The 24,753-nt window shown below is 45.7% G+C and overlaps 1 protein-coding gene across 1 annotated transcript in view; it reads left to right on the top strand.

Moving 5' to 3' along the window:
• rmdn2 (regulator of microtubule dynamics 2) overlaps window positions 1–24,753 on the top strand; it is a 244,687-nt gene that overhangs the window by 131,139 nt on the left and 88,795 nt on the right. The window lies entirely within an intron of this gene.

Genomic DNA, 24,753 nt, shown 5'->3' with positions numbered 1-24,753 from the left:
GCCCCGGGGGGTGCCCCCACGGTGGCCTGGCCAGAGATCGGGGCCCACCGATCCACGGGCGGGCCTGTGCCGTGGGGGTACTCTTTTCCTTCTGCCTTCGCCACGGTCTCCACCATAGCGGAGGCGGCAGAGACTCCCTCCACTGCGCATGCGCGGGGTTGCCGTGAGCGGCCGCTGACGCTCCCGCGCATGCGCCGCCCGGCAATGTCATTTCCGCGCCAGCTGGCGGGGCACCAAAGGCCTTTCCCGCCAGCTGGCGGGGCAGAAATCAGTCCGGCGCGGGCCTAGCCCCTCAAGGTTAGGGCTCGGCCGGTCAAGGGGCGGAGGATTCCGCACCTTTGGGGCGGCGCGATGCCGGACTGATTCGCGCCGTTTTTGGCGCCGGTCGGCGGACTTCGCACCGATTACCGAGAATTTTGCCCCTTATCTTTCTTTGCCAAAATTTAGGCTCAAAGCTAGAAATTCTACGGCAGCGTTCGTGAAAAATCAGATTATTATTGGGAGTTTCATTTGATTCTGTCTGTAATAATTTGTATAATTATGATGTGATTTTTTAAAGTTAAAAATCTGACTTGTTTTTCAAACTTTTTGAAATAAGCTGTGTGGAGAACTAATTATAGCTGCAGCGCAGTGTTGCCCCACAACATTTTCCTCATAGTATGTTGAAAAGCAGTTCATACAATTGATTTAGTGCCACATTGTTGAGGCGAATAGAGATGCATGTCAAGGGAAACCAGATAATCACTTGAGAGACAAAAAAAATAGATGGGTGGACAGGGTGAAAAGAAGTAATGTGGGGAGAAGTTCATTTTCATTTTTCATTAATATAGAGCATAATAAATAGCCCAGAGCACTCAGACCAAATGGCCTGTTTCTGTCTGTAAGCACTAAATTACATTACAGAGAACATATGGTACATAAGCAAGTCATTTGATCTAAGCATTTCATGCTGGTGTTGATGCTCTGTTAGACTCTTATCTTTCTTCATCTAAATCTATCGTAATCATAGAATCCCTACAATGCAGAAGGAGGCCATTCGAATTTGCACCGGCCCTCCGAAAGAGCACCCCACCAAGGCCCAATCCCCAACCCTATCCCCGCAACCCCACCTAGGGGCAATTTAACATAGCCAATCCACCTGACCTGCACAATTTTGGACTGTGGGAGGAAACCAGAGCACCCGGAGGAAACCCACGCAGACACGGGAAGAAAGTGCAAACTCCACACTGTCACCCGAAGTCGGAATCAAACCCGGGTCCCTGCTGCTCTGAGACAGCAGTGCTAACCACTGTGCCGCCCCATCTATTTCTGTTCCCTCATGTGCTTGTTTAGCTTCCCTTTAAATGAATCTATTTGTTTAAACCACTTCCTGTGGTAGTGAATTTCCCGTTCTTGCCACTCCTGCAGAATTCAGAAGAAACGTCTTTACACAATTAGATTTCTTGGTGACTGTCTTTTATTGAAATCCTCTAGTTATTCTCTTCCCCATAACAGGAGACATTTTCTCTGTATCCGCTCTAACAATTCCTCTATGGATTTTAAAGACCTATATTAGATTAGCCCTCAGCTTTGTTTTTTAAGAAAGAAGTCTTACAACATCAGGTTAAAGTCCAACAGGTTTGTTTCAAATCACTAGCTTTCGGAGCACTTTCGGAGTGATTTGAAACAAACCTGTTGGACTTTAACCTGGTGTTGTAAGACTTCTTACTGTGCTCACTCCAGTCCAACGCCGGCATCTCCACATCATTGTTTTTCAAGAGAAGAGACCCAGCCTATCAATCTGTTCCTGATCTGTATACTCACGCATTTCTAGTCTCATTCTTGTGAATATTTTCTGCAGCTTCTCCAGGCACTATTACAATAATCATAGGGGACTTTAATAAGCAGGAGGACTGGGAAAATCAGGTTGGTAGCGGATCCCAAGGAAGGAATTTGTGGAATGTCTACGAGATGGTTTTGTGGTAGCGCGCACTACCGAACAATTCTGAGTTTGGTGATGTGTAATGAGGCAGACCCAATTAGGAAACTCAAGGTGAAGGAGCCCTTAGGTGGCAGTGACCTGCAGTTTGAGAGGAAGAAGTTGGATTCACTTAGGAGCATGCAGGTGGCAGAAAGCACCATAGATAGGAGTCATAGAGATGTGGTCACACCCAAGGTGCAGGCAGACACCTAGACCACTAGAAAGGGCAGGCAGTCAGTGCAGGAATCCTCTGTGGATGTCCACCTCTCTAACAGGTATACCTTTTTTGGACACTGTTGGGGGGGATAGCCTATCAGTGGAAAACAACAGCAGCCAGAACAGTGGCACCACAACTGGTTCTGTTGCTCAGCAGGGGAGGGCAAAGTGCAGGAGAGCGATAGTTTTAGGGGCCTCTATAGTAAGGGGCACAGATAGGCGCTTCTGTGGAAGTGAAAGAGACTCCTGGATGGTGTGTTGCCTCCTGGTGCCAGGGTCAAGGATGTCGCTAAATGAAACAGGACATCCTGAAAGGGGAGGGTGAACAGCCAGAGGTCGTAATACACATAGATACTAATGACATAGGCAGGAAGAGTGATAAGGTCCTGCAGAAGGTGTTCAGGGAATTAGGCAGTAACCTAAGAAGCAGGACCTCTAGGGTTGTAATCTCAGGATTACTCCCTGTGCTAGAAATAGGAGGATAGTGCAGCTAAACAAGTGGATAAACCAGTGATGTAGGAGAGATTTCTGGACCATTCGGCTCTCCTCCGGGGCAGGTGCGACCTGTACAAGAAGGGTTGCATCTAAACTCGAGGGGCACCAATATCCTGGCTGTGAGGTTTGCTAGTGTCACTCGGGAGGATTTAAACTAATATGGCAGGGCGTGGGAACCAGAGCTGAGAAGGTGACATAACTGAAGGAGAAATAGAGAACAAAAATAATAGAATATCATCCTCAGGCAGAGCAAAAAAGGTGCCAAGGGAGGTGGTCAATGCAGGACTGAGGGTATTGTACCTTAATGCGCGCAGTATATGGAACAAGGTAAATTAGCTTGTTGCGCACATTGAAATTGGCCGGTATGATGTTGTGGGCATCACAGAGATATGGCTGCAAGGGGATCAGGGCTGGGATCTAAATATACAAGGATATGTGTCCTATTGAAAGGACAGGCAGGTGGGCAAAGGGGGCGGGGTTGCATTGTTAGTAAGGAATGAAGTTAAATCGATAGCAAGGAGCGATATAGAATCAGAAGGCATAGAACCTCTGTGGGTAGAGTTGAGGAATCGCAAAGGTAAAAAGACCCTGATGGGAATTATGTACAGGCCCCCTAGCAGTAGTTAGGATGTGGGGCAGAAAATAAATCAGGAGATAGAGAAAGCATGTAAAAAAGGCAATATCACAATAATCATGGGCGACTTCAATATGCATGTTGGCTGGGAAAATCAGGTTGGTAGTGGATCCCAATAAAAGGAATTTGTGGAATGTTTAAGAGATGGTTTTTTGGAGCAGCTTCCCCACTAGGGAATAGGCAATCCTAGATTTGGTGATGTGTAATGAGGCAGACATGATTAGGGATCTTAAGGTGAAAGAACCCTTAGGGAGCAGTGACCACAATATGATAGAATTTACCCTGCAGTTTGAGAGGGAGAAGCTGGAGTCAGATCTAATGGTATTACAATTAAATAAGGGTAACTCCAAAGACATGAGGGAGGAGCTGGCCAGAGTTGATTGGAAAAGGAGCCTAGCAAGGAAGACAGTGGAACAGCAATGGCAGGAGTTTTGGGGGGTTATTCGGGAGACACAGCAGAAATTCATTCCAAGGAGCAGGAAACATGTTAAAGGCAGGACAAATCATCCATGATTGACGAGGGAAGTCAAGGACAGCATAAAAGCAAAAGAAAAAGGATACAAAGTGGCAAGGATTAATGGGAAGCCAGAGGATTTGGAATTATTTAAAAGTGAGCAGAGGACAACTAAAAAAGCAATAAGAGGAGAGAAGATGAAATATGAGTGCAAGTTACCAAGTAATATAAAAGAAAATAGGAAGAGTTTCTTTCAATATGTAAAAGGTAAGAGAGAGGCAAAAATAGACATTGGACCACTGGAAAACGTGGCTGGAGAAGTAACAATAGGAAACAAAGAAATGGCAGACAAACTGAATAGTTACTTTGCATCAGTCTTCATGGTGGAAGACACCAGTGGGATTCCAGAGCTCCAGGAAAATCAGGGGGCAGAGGTTAGTGCAGTGGCCATCACTAAGGAGAAGGTTCTGGGAAACTGAAAGGTCTGAAGGTGGATAAGTCACCTGGACTACACCCCAAGAGATAGCTGAGGAAATTGTGGAGGCATTGGTGGTGATCTTTCCGGAATCACTGGAGGCAGGAAGAGTCCCAGAGGACTGGAAAGTGGCTAATGTAACACCGGTGGTTAAGAAGGGAGGGAGGCAGATGACGGGAAATTATAGGCCGGTTAGCCTGACTTCGGTCATTGGTAAGGTTTTAGAGTCCATTATTAATGATGAGATCGCGGAGTACTTGCAAGTACATGATAAAATAGGACAAAGTTAGCACGGCTTTGTCAAATGGAGGTTGTGTCTGACAAATCTGTTAGAGTTCCTTGAGGAGGTAACAAGGAAGTTAGGCAAAGGAGAACCAGTGGACGTGATTTATTTAGATTTCCAGAAGGCCTTTGACAAGGTGCCGCATAGGAGACTGTTAAATAAATTAAGAGCCCATGGTGTTAAGGGTAAGATCCTATCATGGATAGAGGATTGGCTGACTGGCAGAAGGCAGAGAGTGGGGATAAAGAGGTCTTTTTCAGTATGGCAGCCGGTCACTAGTGGTGTGCCTCAGGGGTCTGTGCTGGGACCAAAGGAAGCAAGGAAGCAAGTGGGCTGCAGAAGGATTTGGAAGCAAGGGGGCTGCAGAAGGATTTGGACAAGCTAGGAGAGTGGGCATTGAAGTGGCAAATGAAATACATTGTGGAAAAGTGTGAAGTGAAGCTAAGAGAGAGGCACGAATAGACATTGGACCACTGGAAAATGAGGCTGGAGAAGTCGTAATAGGAAACAAAGAAATGGCAGAGGAACTGAATAGTTACTTTATATCAGTCTTCATGGTGGAAGGTACCAGTGGGACACCAGAGCTCCAGAAGAATCAGGGGACAGAGGTTGGGCTGACAAGTGACAAATAACATTCATGTCACACAAGCAGCCAACAAGAGAGACTGTAACCTTCGTTCCTTAACATTCGATGGCATCACCATCACTGAAACTGCCACTATCAACATCCTGGGGTTACCACTGACCAGAAACGGAACTGGACGAGCCGTATAAATAATGTGGCTACAAGAGCAGGTCAGAGGCTCGGAATCCTGCAGCAAGTAACTCACCTTCTGACTCCCCAAAGCCTACCCACCATCTACAAGGCAAAAGTATGATGGAATCCCCTCCACTTACCTCGATGAGCACAGCTCCAACAACACTCAAGAAGCTCAACACCATCCAAGACAAAGCAGCGCGCTTGATTTGTACAAACATTCAATCTCTCCAGCACCGATGAACAGTGACAGCATGTATGAGGAGCACTGCATAAATTCAGCAAGGCTCCAAAGGCGGCACCTGACAAACTCGCGACGAGAGGAACGACACCACCAGGGTTTCCCCTCAAAGTCACTCACCATCCTGACTTGGAAATATATCACTGTTCCTTCACTGTCACTGGGTCAAAATTCTGGAATCCCTACCTAACAGCACTGTGGGTGTACATACACCACATGGATTGCAGCAGTTCAAGGCAGCAGCTCATCGCCACCTTCTCAAGGGTAATTAGGGGGGGCAAAACATGCTGGCGTAGCCAACCACACCCACATCCCATAAATTATTTTTTTTAAACTCCAGCCAATGAGGTATTTTCTCCTGATTTCCACTGAGTTCAATTTTACTTGGTGTGGAGTAATAAAAAAAGCTAAGGTAAATTATGGAAGAAAATATCAAAAAGGATAGTAAAGCTTCTGTAAGTACATACAAGGGCACGCTAGTGATTCCAATACACCTGTTGGACTTCAACTTGGTGTTGTAAGACTTCTTACTGTGCCCACCCAGTACAACGCCGGCATCTCCACATCATACATAAAAGGGAAGCGAGTTGCTAAAATGAATGTTGGTCCCTTGGAAGATGAAACCAGAGATTAATAGTGGGGAACACAGAAATGGTAGAGATGCTAAATCAGTGTTTTGCCTCAGTTTTCACGGTGGAGGACATGAGTACCATCCCTGAAGGAACGGGTAATTCAGCGGTAATAGAAAATGAAATGAAAATGAAAATCGCTTATTGTCACAAGTAGGCTTCAAATAAAGTTACTGTGAAAAGCCCCTAGTCGCCACATTCCGACGCCTGTTTGGGGAGGCTGTTACGGGAATCGAACCGTGCTGCTGGCCTGCCTTGGTCTACTTTCAAAGCCAGCGATTTAGCCCTGTGCTAAACAGCCCCTGGGTGGAACTGAGAATAATCAGCATCAACGGGAAATAAGTACTCAACAAACGATTGGGATTGAAGGCAAACAAGTTCCCAGGGCCTGATGGTCTACACCCTAGGGTGTCAAAGGAAATGGCTGCAGAGATAGTGGATCCATTAGTTCTGATATTCCACAATTCCCTGGACACGGGAAAGGTTTAGTGGATTGGAAAAATGCTAATGTAGTGTCCTAATTCAAAATGGGAGAGAATGTAGCAAATTGCAGACCAGTTTAACATCGTTTGTTGGGAATTTGTTAGAATCTACTATTAAGGGAGTAATATCAGGACATTTGGAAAGTCAAAGCGCAATCAGAGTCAGCAAGGTTTTATGAAGGGTAAATCATGTTTGACTAATTTGCTAGAGTTCTTCGAAGATGTAACAAGCCAAGTGGATAATGGGAATCCTGTTGATGTATTATATCTTGACTTCGGAAGGCATTTGATAAGGTGCCGCACAGAAGGTTAATACACAAGTTTAGATCACATGGGGTTAGGGGTAATTTATTAGCTTGGATAGAAGACTGACTGACGGACAGGAGACAGAGAGTCGGGATAAATGGGTCTTTTTCTGGATGTCAAGATGTAACTAGTGGGTGCCACAGGATTCGGTGCTTGGGCCCCAACTATTTACAATCTATATTAATGACTTGGATACAGCGATAGAAGGTTCTATAGCCAAAATTGGTGGGACAGTAAGTTGCAATGAGGAAATAAGAACCTTACAAATGGATATAGATAGGTTAGGAGAGTGGGCCAAAATGTGGCAGATGGAGTTTAACATGGATAAGTGTGAGGTCATCCATTTTGGTCGGAAAAGCAACTTATTATCTAAATGGGGAGAGACGTCGGGGTGCTCCAATGCAGAGGGATCTGGGTGTTCTTGTGCATGAGTCACAGAAAACTATCATTTATAGCTAAAGGAATAAAATATAAAGGTAAGGAAGTATTGTTACAAATATACAAGGCATTGGTGAGACTGCACCTGGAGTATTGTGCACAGTTTTGACCCCTTATTTGAGGAAAGATGTAGTGGCATTGGAAGCAGTTTAGAGGAGGTTCACTGGATTGATTCCAGAAATGAGGCATTTGATTTTTGAAGAGAGATTGAGCAGTTTAAGCCTATATATACTCTTCAGAGTTTAGAAGAATGAGGGGAGATCAAATTGATGATAAAAGGTATGGATAAAGTAGACGTGCAGCGAATGCTTCCTCTTGTGGAATATTCTAGAATGAGAGGTCATAGTCTCAGGATAAGGGTAGCAAATTTAAAACAGAGATAAGGAGAAACTACTTCCCCCAAAGGGTCATGAATCTGTGAAATCCGCTACCTGAGTACGATGGATGCTGCGACAATGAGTAAATTTAAGGAGGAGTTAGATAGATTTTTAATTAGCAATGGATTGAAGGGTTGCGGAGAATGGGCAGGACGGTGGAGATGAGGCCATGATGAGACGAGACATGATCGTATTGAACGGTGGAGCAGGCTCGAGAGGCTAAATTGCCTACTCATGCTCCTAGTCATTATGTTCTGAGAAAGAACTATTCTGTCTAATTCCATCTTCCAGCTCTTAGTCTGTAGCCCTGTGGGTAAGAGCACCTCAAACACAAATTTGGTGTTCTTGATTAATAAGGGGATTTCTTGATCAATAAAGTGATCAGGGGTTATGGGGAAAAGGCAGGAGAATGGGAATGAGGAACATAGCAGCCATGATCGAATGACGGAGCAGACCCGATGGCCACATGGCCTAATTCTGCTTCTATATCTTAAGGTCTTATGATCTACCAGCTGGAAATACTAAAATATATGAATCTAGCTGCATTTGAATTCTACATTTACTATTCTGTTAATAACTTTTTTTCTTTTCATTTGGGATGTTTGGTTAAGACAAAGCACTTTTTCAATCAGGTTTTGAATTTTATCTTCCTCTGTACATGATCTTATTACTTTTTAATGTTTTTCATTAAAAATATGAAGTAAGTTTGTAATTGACAGTATGGTGTTACAGTGTTAATATCTGCAGACAATGCAGAAAAATCAAAGTAGCCAATTATAACTTGGCAATAGTATTTATTTTCCTTATTCTTTCATGGGGTGTGGGCGTCACTGGTAAGGCCAGTATTTGTTGCCCATTCCTTATTGCCCTTGAACGGAATGGCTAGCTACAATGTGATGGCTTGAGTTTTGGATCAGAGTCAACCGCATTGCTGTGGGTCGAGAGTGGGCCAGATCAGGTAAGGATGATAGGTTTTCTTCCCGAGAGGATATTAGTGAACTAGGCGGGTTTTAAATGCAATCTATTTTAGTTTCATGATCACCAGCACTGAGACGAGCTTTCAATTCTAGATTTTATTAATTGAATTTAAGTTTCACCAGCTGGCATGGTGGCATTTGAATCCATGTCCTCTGGGCATTAGCCTGGGCCCCTGGATTACTGTTCTGGTGACATTATCACTATGTCAGCATCTCCCCTTAACTGAACAATATGGAATTGACGAGTTGTTATGTAGCTTGACCGACTTTTCCTTATCATTACCTTTGCTGGACAGAAAAGTCAGGCCAAGCGTGTAATTGCTGGCGGATATATTTCCTACTTCACACCTTCACAACAAGCATGGCTTCTGAACTGGTAAGCTGTGAATTGGAGTGAATCGTCATATTTGTTTGACAACAATTGGTTTAATTGTTAGACTGCGGAGTTCCTTAATCAAAACATTTTGATTTGTACGGAGCTTTTTCTCCCATGGACCACAAATTGTGCACCATATGAATTAAATTCTGCTATGTTGTTCAATCAGTCTTCCTGGTGGCTAAAGGTTTGTACATATCTGGCCTTACCCTGTTCATACATGTTCCAATATGTTAGATGTCTGCTCCTGTGACAAGTAACTTCCAGAAAAGATGAAACATGATTCAGTACTATAAAATTACATTTGTTACATTTGCAGATTTTCAGTGCATTTAAGGCAGTTATTTTTGTTTGTAATTGCACATTTATTTCTCTGCTTTATCTTTCTAAAATACAATATTTTTATGCTTAAGCTTTTGACATCTTTTACTGTGTTTTAAAATGTATTCTTTAAATATATAGTCTTCAAACACGTATTCCCAAATTGAAAACCTCTGACTGAGCTGTATGTCAGAAAATAACATTGTTAATATATTTGAAACTTACGACTAAAAATAAAAATGCTGCAAATGCACAGCGCAATCCATTCGGGCAGCACGGTAGCACAGTGGTAAGCACAGTTGCTTCGCGGCGCCAGGGTCCCAGGTTCGATTCCCGGCTTGGGTCACTGTCTGTGCGGGGTCTGCACATTCTCCCCGCGTCTGCGTTTGTTTCCTCCGGGTGCTCCGGTTTCCTCCCACAGACCAAAGATGTGCAGGTTAGGTGGATTGGCCATGCTAAATTGCCCTTAGTGTCCAATAAGGTTAGGTGGGGTTACTAGGATTACGGGGATAGGGTGGAGGTGTGGGGCTTAAGTGGGGTGCTCTTTCCAAGGTCCGGTGCAGACTCGATGGGCCGAATTGCCTCCTTCTGCACTGTAAAGTCTATGTTCTATGTATGTTCTATGCACCCAAAGAAGGAAGATACAAAACTTTTACTTGTGCAATTAACATTCATTAATAACTGAATGGTGCATTAATTCGACAGTATAAATTTGTTTACTGTTTTCTGTCACAAAATCTGTACACTTTGTATTTCTTTTGCTGCTGCTTGTAATAAGGTTGTGAAATCCTGATACTTGTTTGTACTGGTGCAATTTTTCGGCCTTGAGAGGAAAACATTTAACTTTCAATCCTGATGATGTCAGCATAATCATTCGTAGATAGTTAACATCCATCTAAAGTTTGTCAAGTCTTTCAGCCAAAAACTCAAGCCATAACACAACTCTTTGTAGAATGAGAACTTAGGAAGTGTATTTTACAGCAGTTATTTGTCTTCAGTGCAGATAAACTTGATGCTGCTTTTATAATGCAGACTACAAAGAATTATTTTGTAATCTTTAAGTAATTGCTAACCAACATGCAACACCAAATAAATTTTATTTGATTTTTTCATAGTATTACATTGGGTGTACAACATGGAAACTGTGCCCAACTAGTCTGCTAATGTTTACATCACAGAAATGTTTCAGTCCGGAATGGGGCCATGTGGCCTATTGTGCCTGCACTGACTCTTGAAACGGGCACCATGACTTAGTGCCATTCCCCTGTTCGCCCTGTATCCCTGCACATTCTTTCTTTTCAATAATCCTCTAATGCCTCGATTGAATCTACCTCCACCACACTTGCAGGCAGAACATTCCAGACCCGAACCACTCTCTGTGTAAAACTTTGCTTCTTTTTCTGATTACTTTAAATCTATGCCCTCTTGTTCTTGCTCCTTTTACGATTGGGAACAGTTTTCCCCTATCGAAGCTGTCCAGCTCCTTCATGATTTGAAAAAAATTATTTTACAGGATGTGGACGTTGCTGGTTAGGCCAGCATTTATTGCCCATCCCTTGTTGCTCTTCAGAAGGTGGTGGTGAGCTGCCTTCTTGAACCTCTGCAGTCCCTGAGTTGTGGATACACCCACTGTGCTGTGAGTGAACGAATTTCAGGATTCTGACCCAGCGACAGTGAAGGAACGACAATATATTTCCAAGTCTGGGTGGTGAATGACGTGGAGGAGAATCTCAAGGTAATGGTGTCCCCAGGTATCTACTGTTCTTGTCCTTCTAGATGGTAGTGGTCATGGGTTTGGAAGGTGCTGCCGAAAGAACTGTGGCGATTTGCTGCAGTGCATCTTGTAGATGGTACACACGGCTGCCACTGTTCATCGGTGGCGGAGGGATTGAATGTTTGTGGAGAGGGTAGCAATCAAACGGACTGTTTTGTCCTGTATGGTGTCGAGCCTCTTGAGTGTTGTTGGAGCTGCACTCATCCAGGCAAGTGGAGAATATTCCATGACACTCCTAACTTGTGCTTTATAGCTGGTAAACAGGCTTTGGAGGTAAGGTGGTGAGTTACTCACTGTAGGAATCCTAGCCTTTGATCTACTCTGGTAGCCACGGCATTAATATGGCTGGTCCAGTTCAGTTTCTGACTAATGGTAACCCCCAGGACGTTGAATGTGGGGGATTCAGTGATGCTAATGCCATTGAATGTTAAGTGGCGATGGTTAGATCCTCTCTTGTAGGTGATGGTCATTGCCCAGAACCTGTGACGCAAATGTTACTTGCCACTTGTCAGCGGAAGCCTGGTCTTGCTGCATTTGGCCATGGACTGCTTCATTATCTGAGGAGCCACGAATGGTGCTGAACATTGTGCAGTCATCTGCGAAAAGCCCCACTTATGACCTTATGATGGAAGGGAGGTAGTTGATGAAGCAGCTGAAGATGGTTGGACCTAGGACACTACCCTGAGGAACTCTTGCAGTGATGTCCTGGAGCTGAAATGATTGACCTCCAACCACCACAACCATTTTCCTTTGTGGCAGTATGACTCCAACCAGCAGAGAGTTGTCGCCCCTGATTTCCATTGATTCCAGTTTTGCTAGGGCTCCTTGATGCCATATTCATCAAATGCAGTCTTGATGTCAAGGGTAGTCGCTCTCACTTCACCTCTGGCTTACAGCTCTTCTATGTTTGACTCAAGGTTGCAATGAGGTCAGGAGCTGAGTGACCCTGGCGGAATACAAACTGAGCGTCTGTGAGCAGGTTATTGCTGAGTAAGTGCCACTTGAGAGCACTGTTAATGACCCCTTCCATCACTTTGCTGATGATGCAAAGTAAACTGATAGAGCGGAAATTGGCTGGGTTAGATTTGTCCTGTTTCTTCTGTACAAGATACACCTGGGCAATTTTCCACATTGCTGGATAGATGCCAATGGTGTCACTGCTCTAGAACAGCTTGGCTAGGGGTGCGCCAAGTTCTGGAACACAAGCTTTCAGGACTATTGCCGGGATATTGTCAGGGCCCATAGCTTTTGCAGTATCCAGCGCCTTCAGCCATTTCTTGATATCACGTGGAGTGAATCGTATTAGCTAAAGACTGACATCTGTGATGCTGGGGACCTCCAGAGGAGACCGAGAAGGATCATTTGCTTGGCACTTCTGGCTGAAGAGTTTTACGAATGGTTTAGCCTTATCGTTTGCACTGATGTGCTGGGCTCCTCCATCATAGAGGATGGGGATATTTGTGGAGCTACCTCCTCCAGTGAGTTGTTTAGTTGGTGTCCACCACCATTCACAGCTGGATGTGGCAGGATTGCAGAGCTTAGATTGGATGTGTTTGTTGTGGAATCGCTTAGTACTGTCTATTACTTGATGCTTATGCAGTTTGGCATGCAAGTAGTCCTGTTTGTAGCTTCACCAGGTTGACACCTCATTTTTAGGTATGTCTGGTGCTGCTCCTGGCATGCAGTCCTGCACTCTTCATTGAATCAGGGTTGATCCACTGGCTTGGTGGCAATGGTAGAGTGCAGGATATGCCGGGCCATGAGGTTGCAGATTGTGGCTGAGTACAATTCTGCTGATGGCCCACATCACTTCATGGAAGCCCAGTCTTGAGTTGCCAAATCTGTTCGAAGTCTAACCTATTTAGCACGATGGCAGTGCCAAACAACATGATAGCGGGTATACTCAATGTGAAGATAGGACTGTGCAATGGTCACTTCTAGCGATACTGTCATGGGCAGATGAATCGGCAACAGGTAGGTTGTTGAGGATCAAGTCAAGTATGTTTTTTCCCTCTTGTTGGTTCCCTAACCATCTGTTGCGGTCCCAGTCTAGTGGCTATGTCTTTTAGGACCTGGCCAGCTCGGTCTGTGGAGGTACGACTGACCCACTCTTGGTGATGGACATTGAAGACCCCACCCAGGGTGATGGACATTGAAGACCCCACCCAGAGTGTATTTTGCACCCTTGCCATCCTTGGTGCTTCCTCCAACTGATGTTCAACATGGCAGAGTACTGATTCATCAGCTGATGGACACGTGGTAATGAGCAACAAGTTATCTTGCCCGTGTTTAACCTGAAGCCATAAGACCTCATGGGGTCCAGAGTCAATGTTTCGGGCAACTCCCTCCAATTATGTACCACTGTGCTGCCGCCACCTCTGCTGGGTCTGTCCTGCTGCAACAGCACATAACCAGGAATGGTGATAGTGGCGTCTGAGACATTGTCTGTAAGGTATAATTCTGGAATATGACTGAATGTCAGGCTGTTGTTTGACTAGGCCGTGAGATTGCTCTCCCAACTTTGGCGCAAGCCTCCAAATGTTCATAAGGAGGACTTTGTAGATTTTGTAAGGTCGACAGGGCTGCACCTGTCCTGCCACCTCCAATGATCTATGTACATATACACCCAGGTCCCTCAGCTCTTGCACACTCTTTCGATTGGATTGGATTTGTTTATTGTCACGTGTACCGGGGTACAGTGAAAAGTATTTTTCTGCGAGCAGCTCAACAGATCATTAAGTACATTGGAAGAAAAGGGAATAAAAGAAAATACAAAATAGGGCAACACAAGGTATACAATGTAACTACATAAGCACCGGCATCGGATGAAGCATACAGGGTGTAGTGTTAATGAGGTCAGTCCAGAGGGTGGTTATTCAGTCTGGTAACAGCGGGGAAGAAGCTATTTTTGAGTCTGTTTGCGCGTGTTCTCAGACTTCTGTATCTCCTGCCCGATGAAGAAGTTGGAAGAGTGAGTAAGCCGGGTGGGAGGTGTCTTTGATTATGCTGCCCGCTTTCCCCAGTAAGCGGGAGATGTAAATGGAGTCAATGGATGGGAGGCAGGTTCGTGTGATGGACAGGGCGGTATTCACGACTCTCTGAAGTTTCTTGCGGTCCCGGGCCGAGCAGTTGCCAGGCTGTGATGCAGCCAGATAGGATGTTTTCTATGGTGCATCTGTAAAAGTTGGTAAGGATTAATGTGGACATGCCGAATTTCCTTAGTTTCCTGAGGTAGTATAGGTGCTGTTGTGCTTTCTTGGTGGTAGCGTCGACGTGGATGGACCAGGACAGATTCTTGGAATTTGAAGCTGCTAACCATCTCCACCTCGGCCCCATTGATGCTGTCAGGGGTCTGTACAGCACTTTGCTTCCTGAAGTCAATGACCAGCTCTTTGGTTTGCTGGTGTTGAGGGAGAGATTGTTGTCACTGCAGCACTCCACTAGGTTCTCTATCTCCCTCCTGTATTCTGACTCGTTATTCGAGATCCGACCCACTATGGTCTTATCGTCAGCAAACTTGTCGATGGAGTTGGAACCAAATTTTGCCACACATTCGTGTGTGTACAGGGAGTAGAATAGGGGCTATGTGCGCAGCCTTGCGCGACCCCGGTATTGAGGACTATTGTGGAGGAGGTGCTGTTGTTCATTCTTACTGATTGTGGCGTGTTGGTCAGAAAATCGAGGATCCAGTTGCAGAATGGGAAGACAAGTCCTAGGTTTTCGAGCTTTGATATGAGCTTGGCTGGGATTATGGTGTTGAAGGCAGAGCTGTAGTCAATAAATAGGAGTCTGATGTAGGAGTCCTTGTTGTCGAGATGCTCTAGGGATGAGTGTAGGGCCAGGGAAATGACGTCTGCTGTGGATCGGTTGCGACGGTATGCGAATTGCAGTGGATCAAGGTGTTCTGTGAGTATGGAGGTGATGCACTTCATGATCAACCTCTCGAAGCACTTCATTCAAATTTTTATATTGGCTCTCCATGTTCTTACCAAAATGCATTACCTCATACTTCTCCGCATTGAACATCATCTACCTCTGCCCTCTCCACCAACTTTTCAATATCCTTTGTAAAGTTCTACACTGTCCTATTCACAGTTTACAATACTTTCAAGTTTTGTATCATCTGCAAACTTTGAAGTTGTCCCCAGCACAGCCAAGATCTCGATCATTAATGTATAACAGTGGTTAGCACAGTTGCTTCACAGCTCCAGGGTCCCAGGTTCGATTCCAGGCTTGGGTCACTGTGCGGAGTTTGCACTTTCTCCCCGTGTCTACGTAGGTTTCCTCCGGGTGCTCCGGTTTCCTCCCACAATCCAAAGATGTGCAGGTTAGGTGGATTGGCCATGCTAAATTTCCTTTGGTGTTCATAAAAGGTTAGGTGGGGTTAGTGGGTTACGGGGATAGGGTGGAGGTGTGGGCTTAGGTACTGTACTCTTCCCAAGGGCCGGTGCAGACTCGATGGGCCAAATGGCCTCTTTCTGTACTGTAAATTCTATGATTCTATGATATCAGAAAAAACAAGGATCTCAATACTGAACTCCGTGGAACACCACTACAAACCTTTCTCCAGCCTGTTCCAATGATAGAATGTCAGGTTTAGAATAGTTATGAATTTACCAATTACATTAACATACTAGTTTTATGACCTTCGATTAGGCATACAGGCACCAGTTTGAAAGTGGGAATGGAGCATTGTGACCAATGAAGTGGGCTGAACACAGGGAAGCTGGGGGTGTGGAGGTCTGGCCAACCTAAATGCATGGATCGTATTTGAATCTGCTTCTCTGGAGTGCTGTCTGAAACCGACCCGATCCACTACTTGGATGATTGACAGGAGGGGGAGTTCATCGACAGGACGTCACAGCTAATGACCCGAGGGAATAATCCCCAGAAATCAGTTCGAACAGAGGTGGTGGATGCTCAAGTCGCAACTGGGAAGGGGAGCTTTCTAGTCATGATCAGGGTTATGGAAGGGGAAGGCAGATCCTGGGAGCCCCTTGTGAGACTTGAGGGACACACCTGCTCCCCCTAGCACACAAGGAAACCTCAAATATTTTTTTTAAACTTGCCTTGCTTGCCTGTTCCTCTTCTAGCCCACAGTCCCCTTCCCAAAAGGCTAGGTCTGTCACTGATTCAGTCACTGCTCCCTCTCTCAGGCTTCCAACTAAAATTGGAGATCAACTTCAAATAACAGAATTGGACCTGGCTATTTAAAGAAAAATACCTCCTTCACACCTACAAGTGTTCCATTTACCTGGTCAAAAGACCTTTAAAGCCCCAATTTACCTGGCATGAGAGATCATGGCACTGGAAAATGAGTGGCAGGCTCCTCTTGACTTATCAACATGAGGTCCAGACTGTTTTAACCCACCTGGACCTTCCAACAGAATCCATATCTGACACCTGGTGGGAATAGGGGAGACAGTGGTGTAGTGGTATTGTTACTGAACTAATAATCCAGACACCCAGGGTAATGCTCTGGGCTCCCATGTTCGAATCCCACATGGCAGACGGTGACATTTGAATTTAATAAAAATCTGGAATTAAAAGTCTAATGATGACCATGAAACCGTTGCCGATTGTTGTAAAAACCCAACTGGTTCACTAATGTCCTTCAGCGAAGGAAATTTGCCGTCCTAATCCAGTCCGGCCTGCACGTGACTCCAGACCCACACAGTGATGCGGTTGACTCTTAACTGTCCCCACTGAAATGATCTGAGCAACCAAGCCACTCAGATTAAGGGCAATTAGGAATGGGCAACAAATGCTGGCTCAGCCAGCGACACCCACATCCCAAGAACAAATTTTTAAGAAGGCCAGTAGGCTGGTTGGAACCATGAACCCACAGGCGACTGAACAAGATTGTTGCCTGGTAATCGGTTAAGTATATCTTGTCAATCATGGTTGGAAGAAAAGCTGGGAACCCTTGGATAAGAGTAAGACCCCAATAATTCCTTTGTGGGGTCCTGCTCTAATGACCCTACAAGGAAACTTTCAAAAAATTGTTAATCTGTACCTTGCTGGGCCATGGTTCCTTATATGCTCAGCGAATTGAACACCAAATGCATGATGAAGTAAAATAGTGTTTGGGTACAAATTACATCATCAGGCTCCAGCTTTTGTATTTCAATTATGTCTTTAGCTGTTTGGCGCGATGACCTCATATATGCCTCTGCTGTACAATGTATCAGTGGTTTGAAACCGTATCTCCTATTCCCACACAATATAGATACACAAGGTAATCTGGGGTGGAGTTTCCACTTTGGGTTCAATTGGTGACCCAGGCGCAGATTGCAACCAAATTTGCACTAGCTTTGGCAAGTTATTTTCTCAATTTTCTGCTCACTCATTTTAATTTGACAAATATAAAAATACTGCCATGAACCAGCACCATCAGTTAGCATTTTATAACACATATTATATTTTTCAATTTTGTTTTGAAAATATTACTTGATATATCTAAGAGTGGGAACTCAGTGCAATTTAATTAATACAGCTGATACTGCAAAACTTTACCATGGTGATGGGGCATGGTTGCTTTACTGGACAGGGTCAGCTTCTAGCGATGTGTTTTTATACCTGTGCGAAAATTGCAGAAACTCAGTTAGTACTGTTTGTAACTGGTGTTTGAAATGACGTGATCTTTAGTGCTGGTGTGGCTGATTTGGGGTAAGTTGCACAGAGATAACAGCAGCCTAATGGAAACATCTGGATCCATTTTCTGTTAATTCAAGTGTTTGGTAAAACATGCCCTCTACTGGTATACATTTTAACAGTTAATTTAAATAAATCTGGAATTCAGCAAAACTAGTATCAGTATCGGTGACCACATAACTGATAAAAACTCATCTTGTTCACTACATATTTTTCATTGGAGAAGGAAATTTACCATCCTTATTTGATTTTGCCTATATGTGACTTTGTAGAAGAAAGGTTGGGATTCAGAAACTTTGTACTAGTATTTTAGTACTGCATGAATGTTAATACATATGGAAACGCAACACAAAATAGTATTAAAAGTAAACCGATATAAGTTGGCAAAGATGAATCTGATATCGCTATCCCTTAGCCAGCTGCGAAAATAAAGAATCTCATGCACTGACTTAACTGATATGGCATTGGATGTTGCTATCTAACCAAACACTAACACCCTCCGTGGTTTCTATGCTGCATTTTAATTGTAATTGCTTGTGTGCTCAAGCACTGAATCCTTGAGGAGACCTGCCCTGCTGTGACTATAATGTAACTAGAGCTGGCTTTGATCAGAGCGCTTTATTCTTAAGAACTAAGAAATAGTTATTGTTCTTACTATACCAACAATATTTATCAGTGCTCTGGTGAACATTGTACAATATATATATTTGGTCTATTTATCTATCATTCAAGGCTTTTATGTTTATGCATTTCTTTTTATTTTACAATGGTTTGAAATGTAGTAGAAATACCAAGTAAATAAGTTTTTAAAATAATACATTTTACTGTTCTGAACTGTCTGCCAAGTTAGGTTTTTACACTTTTTTCCCTTCCACCAGCCTCCATCCAAATGACCTTTTGTGGCTTTCTGAACTCCAACCATTGCATAAGAGATACTTGTGCCCTGCTGCTGCAGTTGACAGATGCACCAGCAGGATTAGCTAAATTCCTTTCACTGCTTTGATCACATCACGCATCTTGTTTGACATTGTTTAATGAACTATCACAAGCTCACACGAACCAAACTACTGTACTTACTTCATAAATTTTACATAGCAATGTATTTCTGAGTGCCAAAATATAGGACAAGACATTGAGTTTTTAATTTTCAACTGTGTTCAGTGTTGTAAAACTGCAGAATTAATACTGATTAGTTTAATACATATATTGAGCTGGCAGAATACGTTGTTAATTTTTATATCTTTCGTGCCATGTTAAAGACATAGGGCTGGATTTTCCAAACCCTGAAGGCGAAATTACGTTCGGCGACGAGGCGGAGAATCCCCGATGATGTCAAAATTGGGGCTGTCGCCTCTTCTGCGATGCGCCACCCCTTGAAAAGCGAGTACGCCACACGCCATATCAATGGCCTTCATACGTTGGCTGAGTCCCACCCCCTGATGCTCCGCCCCCAACCGGCCGAGTTCCCGACGGCATGGGTCATGTGTGGTCTCACCCGCCGGGAACTCAGCGTGGCGGCTGTGGACTCAGTCCAGCACCGCCACAGTCGGGGGAGGGCCAATCCGCGGACAGGGGTGGACATATTCGGGGCTGGGGGCACTGTGGTGAGGTGGTTCGGGGCGAGCAAGCCTGCCAAAGGGGGGGACTGTTTTGCGGTCCGGGTCCGCGAGCGGCATCCGCCATAAAGTACGCCATAGCTGCTGCAGACCGCCGCCGTGCGCATGTGTGGACCCGGCAATTCTCCAGGCTGTATCGGCAGCTAGAGCCGGGTGCTCTACGCTGCCTCCCTGCTAGCCCCCAGCAAAACGGGGAATCGGTGGCCATTTTGCGCCAGTTTTCTGCCACCGTTCCCACGCCGGCGTGAGGACATAATCACAGAATCCAGCCCATAGACTTAGAATCCCGACAGTTGAATGGAGGGTTTTATGAATATTGGATTTTAAATATTGGGACAATTTAAGGGTTAAAAACCTCGGGTTATATTGTGTTTGTTTTCAGTGGTCATGTTTTTAAAAAGGAGTTTGTTTTGTAAAGGTCTGGGAGCTTCCTGGAACCAGAAGGTAAAGTTGACCAAAGGAATGTAGTTTTACAGTCTGGGCTAATGCATTGTGGTTTGACTGGGGGAAAGTCCCTGGGGAGTTAATTTACTTTAAGCCTGCAGAGGTAATCAGTTTCTCAGTTTATGGAGATTATGTCATTGCTGGGTGGAGCCAAGGAATGCAGAAAGTCAGTTTTGCAGAAGGCTTGGGAGGGAGAAGTGGTGAAGTCTGATCTGCCTGACACTGAGTCCACAGTTCTCTCACAGTACGGTAATTATAAAAGAGTAATTGTATATAAAGCAGAGCTGAGGACAATGATGAAACACGCTAGATGAAGCAGCTTTTTGAAGGCATTCAGCCAGAGTCTGAAAGGGTTTTACCAGGAGACAAATCTGTTTTATAAAACGAGTATTACTCGATGCCATGTTGATTTTAAGATAGATTGAGAGCTGTATGTTTTTTTTCTTCTTGTTTAAAGGGAAATGTTTAGGGGGTGATTATAGTGTTTAGGGGTTAATTGTAAGCTGCTCTTTTTGGATGTGAAGTCAAAAAGTTTAATATGACATTCATTGTAAAGTTTTGTTTTCAATCATAGATCATAGAATTTACAGTGCAGAAGGAGGCCATTCGACCCATCGAGTCTGCACCGGCCCTTGGAAAGAGCACCCCCACTTAAGCCCACGCCTCCACCCTATCCCAGTAACCCCCACCCAACCTTTTTGGACACTTAAGGGCAATTTATGGGCAGCACGGTAACATTGTGGATAGCACAATTGCTTCACAGCTCCAGGGTTCCAGGTTCGATTCCGGCTTGGGTCACTGTCTGTGCGGAGTCTGCACATCCTCCCCGTGTGTGCGTGGGTTTCCTCCGAGTGCTCCGGTTTCCTCCCACAGTCCAAAGATGTGCAGGTTAGGTGGATTGGCCATGGTAAATTGCCCTTAGTGTCCAAAATTGCCCTTAGTGTTGGGTGGGGTTACTGGGTTATGGGGATAGGGTGGAGATGTTGACCTTGGGTAGGGTGCTCTTTCCAAGAGCCGGTGCAGATTCGATGGGCCGAATTGCCTCCTTCTGCACTGTAAATTCTATGATAAACATGGCCAATCCACCTAACCCACACATCTTTGGATTGTGGGAGGAAACCAGAGCACCCGGAGGAAACCCATGCAGACAAGGGGAGAACATGCAGACTCCACACAGACAGTGACCCAAGCCGGGAATCGAACCTGGGACCCTGGAGCTGTGAAGCAACGGTGCTAACCGCTGTGCTACGTGCTACCCTTTTAAAACTACCAAAGCCCTGTTTCTTTATGCAATCACTCCTGGAGGGAATCATTCTACCCTCACAGTCTTACAAATAAACTAAAATATTGGGGTTTCAGTCCAATATCCTAGCCAGTTGGGGTCTGGTAATACAGTGCAGTTGGAGGCCATTTGGCCCATTGATGCCACGGACCCGACCTGGCCCACTCCCCGCCCTATCCCCGTAACCCCACCTAAACTGCACATCTTTGAACTGTGGGAGGAAACCAGAGTATCCGGATGAAACTCATGTAGACACAGGGAGAATGGCTGTTTGCACAGTCAAACAGGGCCAGAATTGAACATGGGTCCTCTGTGCCGCCCAAGAAAAGACAAACTATCCAGTCAGAATTAACAGCAGTGGGTATAAGAGGCAAGCAGGCAAGACTGCACAGCATATTAAGAGAACAGAACAAGGGGCGGGATTCTCCCGTGCGGGGCGGGGTGTCCCGGCGTGAGCCACTCCGGCGTCGGGCCGCCCCAAAGTGGTTGGTGCCCAACCGGCTGGCGGGATAGGGGCCTGGCGCAACGCCAACCGCCGCTAATGGGCCTCTGCCGGCCAGCGTGAGTCGGCGCATGCGCAGGAGTGTGTGCTGGCGCCATCCCCACGCATGCCCACATGGAGTCACCTCCGCACCGGGAATGGCGGATGACCACGGCCTCCGGTGCGGAACAATAGTGTGCCCCCCACAGCACAGGCCCGCCCGCAGACCGGTGGACCCCGACCACGGGCCAGGCCACCGTGGGGGCACCTCCCAGGGCCTGATCCCCCTGCAACCCCCCCAAGAACCCGGGAGCCCGTCAGGTCCCGCCGGTAAGGGACCAACTCCAATTTACGCCGGCAGGACCGGCATAGAACGGGCGGGACTTCGGCCCATCGCGGGCTGGAGAATCCGGGCCCATTGAGCCGCGCCGGACCCCGCCATTCTCCGAGGCGGGTGGCGCAACTCACGCCACGCAGGGTTTTGGAGGGCGGGAGAATTGGGAGGACGGCAGGGGCGGGATTCACGCTGACCCCGGCGATTCTCCACCCGGCGGGGGGGTCGGAGAATCCCGCCCAAGATAACTATTTTTCCTGTCTTCAATGTATATATTTATATAGTGTATATATTTAAAAGTTCTATTTAACATGTATGTCACCTGTGTAATGTAATTTTATGCCACTTAACGAGAATGCTCTGTTTAAGTTGGTGCCCAGTGGAAGGTGTAGATGGGAGGTACATGCCTGATTCAGTGCAACCTATTCCTAGATATGCATAGAATCATAGAATTTACAGTGCAGAATGAGGCCATTCGGCCCATCGAGTCTGCACCGGCTCTTGGAAAGAGCACCCTACTTAAACTCAGGCCTCCACCCTATCCCCGTAAACCAGTAACCCCACCTAATCTTTTTTTGGTCACTAAGGGCAATTTATCATGGCCAATCCACCTAACCTGCACCTGCAACGTGCTCAATGACTACCGTCCGGTGGCCCTGACTTCAGTCGTAATGAAGTGCTTTGAGAGGTTGGTCATGAAGCGCAATTCGCATACCGCTGCAAACGGTCCACAGCAGACGCCATCTCCCAGGCCCTACACCCATCCCTAGTGCATCTCGACAACAAGGACTCCTACATCAGACCCCTATTTATTGACTACAGCTCCGCCTTCAACACCATAATCCCAGCTAAGCTCATATCAAAGCTCCAAAACCTAGGACTTGGCGCCTCACTCTGCAACTGGATCCTCGACTTTCTAACTCACAGACCACAATCAGTAAGAATAAATAACAGGTCGGCACAACTTTGAGGGCCGAAGGACCTGTACTGCGCTGTAATGTTCTATGTTCTAACACCTCCTCCACAATATTCCTCAATACCGGGGCCCTGAGGCAACATGGTGGTACAGTGGTTAGCGCTGCTGCCTCAAGGCGCCGAGGTCCCAGGTTCGATTCCAGCGCTGGGTCACTGTCCGTGTGGAGTTTGCACATTCTCCCCGTTGTTGCGTGCGTTTTGCCCCCACAATCCAAAGATGTGCAGGTTAGGTGGATTGGCCACAATAAATTGCCCCTTAATTGAAAAAAATGAATTGGGCATTCTAAATTAAAAAAGAAATACCAGGGCCCTGCAAGGCTGCGTACATAGCACCCTACAATACTCTCTGTACACACACGACTGCGTGGTAAACTTTGATTTCAACTCCATCCACAAGTTTGCTGACGATATGACCATAGTGGGCAAGATCACGAATAATGATGAGTCAGAATACAGGAGGGAGATAGAGAACCTAGTGGAGTGGTGCAGGACAACAATCTATCCCTCAATGCCAGAAAAACTAAAGAGCTGGTCATTGACTTCAGAAAGAAAAGTACTGTACACACCCCTGTCAGGATCAACGGGGCCGAGGTGGAGATGGTTAGCAGTTTCAAATTCCTAGGGGTGCACATCGCCAAAAATCTATCCTGGTCCACCCACGTCGATGCTACCACCAAGAAAGCACAACAGCGCCTATACGTCCTTAGGAAACTAAGGAAATTTGGCATGTCCACATTAACTCTTATTAACTTTTACAGATGCACCATAGAAAGCATCCCATCTGGCTGCATCACAGCCTGGTATGGCAACTGCTCGGCCCAAGACCGCAAGAAACTTCAGAGTCGTGAACACAGCCCAGTCCATCACACGAACCTGCCCCCCATCCATTCACTCTATCTACACCTCAAGCTGCCTGGGGAAAGCGGGCAACATAATCAAAGACCCCTCCTACCCGGCTCATTCACTCTTCCAACTTCTTCCATCGGGCAGGCGATACAGAAGTCTGAGAACACACACGAACAGACTCAAAAACAGCTTCTTCCCTGCTGTTACCAGACTCCTAAACGACCCTCTTATGGACTAACCTCATTGACACTACACCCCTGTATGCTTCACCCGATGCCGGTGTTTATGTAGTTACATTGTGCACCTTGTGTTGCCCTATTATGTATTTACTTTTATTTACTTTTCTTTTCATGTACTTAATGATCTGTTGAGCGGCTCGCAGAAAAATACTTTTCACTGCACCTTGGTACACGTGACAATAAACAAAATCCAATCTTTGGACTGCGAGAGGAAACAGGAGCACCCGGTGAAAACCCGCGCATTTCTCCATTTGTTCTTTAATTGTTTGGGGAGAGTTGGGGGGTGAGGGGAAGGGTGTACTTTGCATGCATGGCTCCTCTCCAAAGAATCTAATTTAGATTACATACATCTACATATGTGACATTGTCCTGTGTTGCAATGTCTCCAGGTTGACACCTCACTTTTTGGTATGCCTGCTCCTGCTCCAGGCATGTCCTCCTGCACTATTCATTGAACCAGGGTTGATACCCCAGCTTGTTGGTAATGGTAGATTGGCGCGTATGCTGGGCCATGAGGTACAAATTGAGGCTATATACAATTCTGCTGCTGCTGATGTCCACAGTGTCTCATGGATACCAAGATTGGGAATTTTTGATCTGTTTGAACTGCCACACAACACGATGGAGGGTATCCTCACTGCTAATATGGGACTTTGTCTCCACATGGACTCTGCGGTGGTCACTCCT

This window comes from Scyliorhinus torazame, chromosome 4 (assembly GCF_047496885.1).
Source record: "Scyliorhinus torazame isolate Kashiwa2021f chromosome 4, sScyTor2.1, whole genome shotgun sequence".
NCBI lineage: Eukaryota > Metazoa > Chordata > Chondrichthyes > Carcharhiniformes > Scyliorhinidae > Scyliorhinus > Scyliorhinus torazame.
The sequence above is the reverse complement of the archived record's forward strand: the minus strand, read 5'-3'. Positions and strand labels throughout refer to the sequence as shown.